We start from the raw sequence: 6,495 nt of genomic DNA, 5'->3' as shown, positions 1-6,495 counted from the left end.
GTAAAAAATGTCCTCCTCATATCTGTATTGAACCTTGCTGCCCTTACCTTGAACTGCTGACCCCTCATTCGCACTGCGCAGTGATTAGCTGCCTCACAGCACCAGGGACCTGGGTTCAATCCCTGGCTTGGGTCACTTTCTGTGCAGAGTATGCACATTCTCCCCATGTCTGCGTGGGTTTCCTCCGCGTACTCCAGTTTCCTCCCACAGTCCGAAAGATGTGCTGGTTCAGTGCGTTGGCTGTGCTAAATTTCCCCTCAGTGTACCCGAGCAGAGTGTGGCGACTAGCGGATTTTCATAGTAACTTCACTGCAGTGTTAATGTAAGCTATTTGAGACACTAATAAATAAATTTAAAACTTTATTTTCCACTTCTCCAATATTGGTCTCCATCATCCCCCATCCCCCACCTTCAGGGCACTGTCGCATTCCTCAACAATCTATATCTGTTCTGCCATTCAGATATTTTGGTCACACTCTGAACACTTTCAATTCCTCTCTCAGCCTTTTTCACCACTATTTACATTTCCTTTGTCCAATTTTAGCACCTCCCCCCACCCCCGTACTCATAGTACAAAGCTCATCTCATTTTCTTTGCTCATAGCTCGGACAAAGGGTCATCCAGACTCAAAATGTTGACTCTATTCTTTCTCCATAAATGCTGTTTTTGTCCCATCCATTGACTCTATCTATACATCCCGCTGCCTCAGGAACGCAACTAGCATAATCAAGGACCTCACGCACCCCAGACATACTCTCTTCCATCAGAAAAAGATACAAGTTTGAGGTCACATACCAACCGACTCAAGAACAGTTTCTTCCCCACTACCATCAGACTTTTGAATGGACCTTACTTATATTAAGCTGATCTTTCTCTATGCCTTATCTTTAACTGTAACACTACATTCTGCACCCTCTCCTTTTCTTCTGCCCTATGTACTCAAAGAATGGTATGCTTTTTCTGTACGGTGGCAAGAATACTGTATACCAGTACATGACAATAATAAATCAAATTAATTCAATGTCCACCCAGACTTTATTTTTATTAGCTTTCTTCCCCCTCCAGTGTGGTTAATTATTGAAGCTTATGCAAATTCTTTGTTTTTCATTATTCATACAAGGATGTGAGCTTCACTAGCTAAGCTGGCATTTATTTCCCATCCTTAACTGCCCCTCAAACAGTGGTGCTGATCTACTTTATTGAACACCTACATCCATGTGGTGTAGGTACACCCACAGTGCTGTTAGGGAGAGAGTTCCAGGAATTTGCCTCAGTGACAGTGAAGGAACAGCTATCTATTTCCATGTCAGTATGGTGAGGGGCTTGGAAGAGAACTTCCAGCCTCTCGGTCCTATGGCTAAGATCAAGTGTAAGCACTCAGGGTAGCCAATGAGGTTAAATCGAGGCTCTACCTGTTGCAATTCTTTTAAAAGCCAGCTGGGCCTTTTGGCTAACATGAAGCGTTCAGATCAAGCTGGGGGTGGGGGGAGGTGTAATGCCTCATCCTATCAGCTTGGATCTTGTTTGATCAAGCCCAAGATGGGATGTATAGCTTTGCCTTGTCAGCTTGGATCTGGTTTGCCCCTCATGTGGGGACCCTGATTGGATTTAATTGGCTTTTTGATTAAGAATAAAGCACCTAGAGGTACAAAAACAGAGGACTTTCAGGCAGGGAACAAGGTTAGCCCATTGCACTTGGGGTGTGCTGATGCTTGTGATTGTGGTTTGTCCTGGCTAGAGTAAAGGATCAGGGTAGCCAATGAAGTTAAATCGAGGCTCTACCTGATGCAAATTTTCAAAGCCATCTCAGCCTTTTAGCTAAGATGAAGCATCAGATCAAGCCTGGGAGAGGGTGCAGTGCCTCATCCTGTCAGCTTGGATCTTGATCCAAGATGGGATGTATATCCTTGTCAGCTTGGATCTGGTTTGCGCCTCATGTGGGACCATGATTGGACTTAATTTGAATTGGCTTTTTTGATTAGAATTGAAATACTGAAAGGTGCCAAAAAAAGAACTTCCAGGTGTTGGTGCTCCCAGGCATCTGCTGCTCTTCTCCTTCTAGATGGCAGTGGTCATGGATTTCGAAGGTGCTGCCTAAGGAGTCTTAGTGAATTGTTGCAGTGCATCCTGTAGATAGCACACACTGCTGCTACTGAGTGGAGGCAGTGAATGTTTAAAGTGATGGATTTGGTGCTAATCAAGCAGGCTGCTTTGTCCTGGATGGTGATGGGCTTCTTGAGTGTTGCTGGAGCTGCAGCCATTCAGACAACTGGGTTCATTTTCCATCACACTCCAGACTCGCTTAGAAAGGATAGCAGGACTAGAGGGCACAGCCTCAAGATAAGTGGGGGGGCAGTTTAGATTGGAGTTGAGGAGGAACTTCTTCACTCAAAGGGTGGTGAATCTCTGGAATTCTCTGCCCGTTGAAGTGGTGGAGGCTACCTCACTAAATATATTTAAGTCACTGTTAGATAGGCTTTTGACAGACAAGGGAATTAAGGGTTATGGGGAGAGAGCAGGAAAGTGGAACTGATCCACTTGAGATCAGCCATGATCTTATTGAATGGCGGGGCAGGCTCGAAGGGCTAGATGGCCTACTCCTGCTCCTATTTCTTATGTTCTTGTGACTCGTGCCTTGTAGATGGTGGGCAGGTTTTGGGTAGTCAGGAGGAGAGTTATTTGCCATGGAATTCCCCATCTCTGACCTGCTCTTGTAGCCACACATTTATGTGGCTGTGGCCATTAGTTTCTGGTCAGTGGCAAAACCCAAACTGCATTTATTGCAATTTAAGTGCCACTTGTAGCACTGATGATACCTTCTATAACGTCACTGATAAGTGTGGTATTTCAGCCAGAATTAACTGGGTTGGATTTTTTCCCATTTTAATTCTTCAGGACAGGGTATATCCAGACAATTTTCCACATTGCTGGATAGTTATCAATGATGTATCTGTACAGTTTGAAAGTTTGGCCAGGTGCAGCTAGTTCTGGAGCACACATTTTAATGCTAGGATGGTGTCAGGACCCATAGTCCTTGCAGTGTCCAGTGCCTTCAGCTCTCTCTTGACTGTATTTGTTATTGTTATATGTATTGGGATATAGTGAAAAGTATTGTTTCTTATGCGCTATACAGACAAAGCATAGCATTCAGAGTAGTGTTAACAGTCCTAGCTAGGGTATAGAGAAAGATCAACATAACATGTAGGTCCATACCAGTAGCCTCAGCATCAGGGACCTAGGTTCAATTCTCACCTTGGGTAACTGTGTGGAATTTCCACATTCTCCCCACTTTTGCATTGGTTTCTGGGTTTTCCAGTTTTCTCCCACAGTCCAAAGACGTGCAGTTAGGTTGATTGGTTATGCTAAATTGCTCCTTAGTGTCCGAAGATGTGTAGGTTGGGGAATTATCAGGCAATTACATAGGGTTACGGGGATAGGGCCTGGGTAAGATACTCAGAGTCGGTGCAGATGTGATGGGCCAAATGGCCTCCTCCTGCTCTAAGATCAAAATTCATTCAGCAGTGAGATCTTTCCATTCTTGCCAGAAATGATCAGTCCAAACTGATCACAAACTGAAGTATTGCTCTTAAGGTAGCCCAGAGACGCCCTAAAATGAGGGTGAGTCATTGTACATTCCTGGTTGCCATACCCATAATATTGTCAAACAGTTCAATAATGTTGTAACTTCTGTTTGGTAGTACCAGCAAATTTCCCCACCCACGTATAAAATTGAAGCACCATTTATATCCACTTGCTCCTTTGTAGAATGTTGCAGACCACACTGCATGCTGCTATATATCTAGCTCACGTTAATATTTTTGATCATTTTTAGTCCTGGAAAGATTTTAATTTGTACAGGTAAGGTGATAAAAGTGCTGGGCTTACCTGAATACCTCACAAAGTGTCAGTTCAGGCAGTGATCCATGTTTGTTAATTAAAGTCAGAACAGAAGAGATATAGCCATAAAACAACAGGTGGGCTTACTTAACTAAATAATGAGAGACTTGAAGTCCGCAATACTTGCGGTGATGGCAGTCCAGAGAGATGATTTGTTTTGGCAGGTAGAGATAAATTAGCTCAAAAGCATTCAGTGAACCCTGAAAGGTCGTAAAATCTATTTACTTCATAGGATCAAAGACGACATCGTAAGGTTGGTTTGAGGACAGCACAATGGAAGTTACAGCGGCGTGGAGATGGCTGTAATCTCTCCCCATAGATGCTGCCAGACCTGCTGAGATCTTCCAGCATTTTGCTTTTATTTAAATAACTTTCAAGATTGATGTGTTTTAAGATAGTTCTTGGAAGTTGTAAGAAGTAAAAAAAACTATAAAATATGGTTTATAATTACACATGGTAAATTAATAGTGCTTTTGTTTAATTTGTCCAATGTACAGTAAAGTTGCTTTTGTTTTTTTAAAAAAGTGGATTTTATTAGTTAGAACAAAGTACGTAGATTTCTGTTCATGGTCCCTAACCAGATTATACAATACAAAGAAACACAAGAAAAGCATGATCTGGTGCAGATTACACAAATATCAATGCTTGCAGCAGTATTATGACAAATGGAAGGAAGCTGGAATACTGTTATGCGACTATTATTTCTTGGGACATCATTAGTCAATGCGGTTCACTTTACTCAAAAGGTAAATTATAAATATTATAGTCCTTAAAAAAATGAAAAATCAGGGGGCAAGACTTAACCTCTATCTTGCCACGTTACCATATAGCAGGGATCTGGAATATGAAGCCCAAAAGGGAGTTTGAGACAGAAACCATCAGTGTGGATGGAGAAAGAACGGCTACAACAATAATTTAACAATGATGCCAATAGTGGCTTTAAAATGGCTATTCTGAGAGTGAAGCAATTTTGGTCAACTTATAGATTAAAACCTGATGCAGGTTGTAAAAGAGGCTCTGGTCTGCGAGCTGTAATCTGAAGCTTCTTGTGTCAGCTAAAGAGAGTTGTTTACATTGACCCAGACATTGTGTCTCTGATTTATGGCTGCTATGTATGGAGGATGCAATTTGAACTAAGTATAATGGTTTCATTCAAAAGTAATTTCATTGGATGCTGCAGCCATGTGATTGGCTCCTGGATGGACGGTTGGCTGGCAGAGAATCTTCCAGAAGCAAAAGGAGAATTGCGGACAAAAGACATGAGTCCTTTTTAATAGTGATAACTCGAAGAGACCAACCATGGCAATGAGACCTATACCCTTAAGGATACTTCAGAGAAGAAGATAGATTCTACAGAGGCTATTTCTTAGCCAAGGTTTTCCTAAACTCAGTAGTACCTATTTTCAGTTAAATAGTTTAACTCTAACTGAACATCAATTCTAAGTGCAGTTTAAGAGTTCAGTTGAAAATTGCTGTTCAGTTAAGAGTTAAAGTTCAGTGAAGAATTAATGAGTTGCAACAGTTTGTTTGAGTTGGTACTAGAGGCATTAAATAAATAATTGAATTGCTGTCCTTGTTTGCCTCATTAAACTGGAATGCTTGGAAGGTGTTTAAAGCTGTAAAGGTACTTATATATGCACTTCAGATGGCTGGAGACAAGAGTTGAAAAGTTGGATGTGGCTGCATACCTCTTGCTTTTAAGTCACTTATTCACAATGAGTCCAATGACTGCAAATTTCAATGATTGCAATACCCCAATACAAGCTAAGACTGGATATGGTTTAAAGGAGGAGTGAACAGTAGTTATCTGATCAGTTATTTATGTTGGTTAGGCCACATTTGGAATACTGCATCCAGTTCTGATCGCCACATTACCAGAAGGCTGTGGAGACTTTGGAGAGAGTGCAGAAAAGGTTTGCCAGGATGGAATGGAGGGTCTTAGCTACGAGGTAAGATTGAGCAAACTAGGATTGTTCTCCTGGAAAGATGGAGGTTGAGGGGCAACCTAATAGAAGTTTATTAAATTATGAAGGGCATAGATAGGGTGAATAGTTGGAACCTTTTTCCCAGGTCAGAAATGACAAATTGGTCACAAATTCAAGGTAAGGGGGGCAAGGTTTAATACAGATATGCAGAGAACTTTTTTTGTATATAAGAAGAGGGTGGTGGTGGAATGCACTATCAAGCAAGGTGGTTGAGGTAGACACGCTAGGATCATTTAAGACTTATCTAGATAGCCACATGAACAGATTGAGAAGAGGGATACAATCGGATGGTCTAGTTAGGAACACATGATTGGGGCAGGTTTGGAGGGCTGAAGGGCCTGTTCTTGTGCAGTATTGTTCTTTGTTTTTTGAGATTTGTAGGCTTAATTCATTCTCAAAACTTACCAGCAACCTTTCAAACCAATTTACTTCAAAATGAGAACATTTTTTCCCCTCTTCAACACAATCAAATTCTGGGAAATCTTATAATTCCATACTAACGTTGATTTTCCAGAATGTATGTTACTCTTCCAAGGACCAATTTGGTGACGAGCTGAAGCCCAATAGTATTATTGCTAGACTATTAATCTAGCAATGTTCTGGGGACTCAGGT

The sequence above is a fragment of the Carcharhinus amblyrhynchos genome, chromosome 35, assembly GCF_965287045.1.
Source record: "Carcharhinus amblyrhynchos chromosome 35, sCarAmb.v2.hapA, whole genome shotgun sequence".
In the NCBI taxonomy this organism is placed as follows: domain Eukaryota; kingdom Metazoa; phylum Chordata; class Chondrichthyes; order Carcharhiniformes; family Carcharhinidae; genus Carcharhinus; species Carcharhinus amblyrhynchos.
This window is presented reverse-complemented; position numbering follows the sequence as displayed.